Genomic DNA, 546 nt, shown 5'->3' with positions numbered 1-546 from the left:
AAACAGGTAATGGAATTGAAAAAAAAAAAATCCAAGATCTAAAAATGGAAGTAGAAACAATGAAGAAAACCCAAAGGGAGACAACTCTGGAGATAGAAACCCTAAGAAAGAAATCAAAAACCATAGATGTGAGCATCAACAACAGAATACAAGAGATGGAAGAGAGAATCTCAGGTGCAGAAGATTCCATAGGGATCATGGACACAACAATCAAAAAAAATGCAAAATGCAAAAAGATCCTAACTCAAAACATCCAGGAAATCCAGGACACAATGAGAAGACCAAACCTTAGGATGATAGGAGTAAATGAGAATGAAATTTTTTAACTTAAAGAGCCAGCAAATATCTTCAATAAAATTATATAAGAAAACTTCCCAGACCTAAAGAAAGACATGCCCATGAACATATAAGAGGCCTACAGAACTCCAAATAGACTGGACCAGAAAAGAAATTCCCCCCAGCACATAATAATCAGAACAACAAATGCACTAAATAAAGACAGAATATTAAAAGCAGTAAGGGAAAAAGGTCAAGTAACATATAAAG

Source organism: Mus caroli, chromosome 2, assembly GCF_900094665.2.
Source record: "Mus caroli chromosome 2, CAROLI_EIJ_v1.1, whole genome shotgun sequence".
NCBI lineage: Eukaryota > Metazoa > Chordata > Mammalia > Rodentia > Muridae > Mus > Mus caroli.
The sequence above is the reverse complement of the archived record's forward strand: the minus strand, read 5'-3'. Positions refer to the sequence as shown.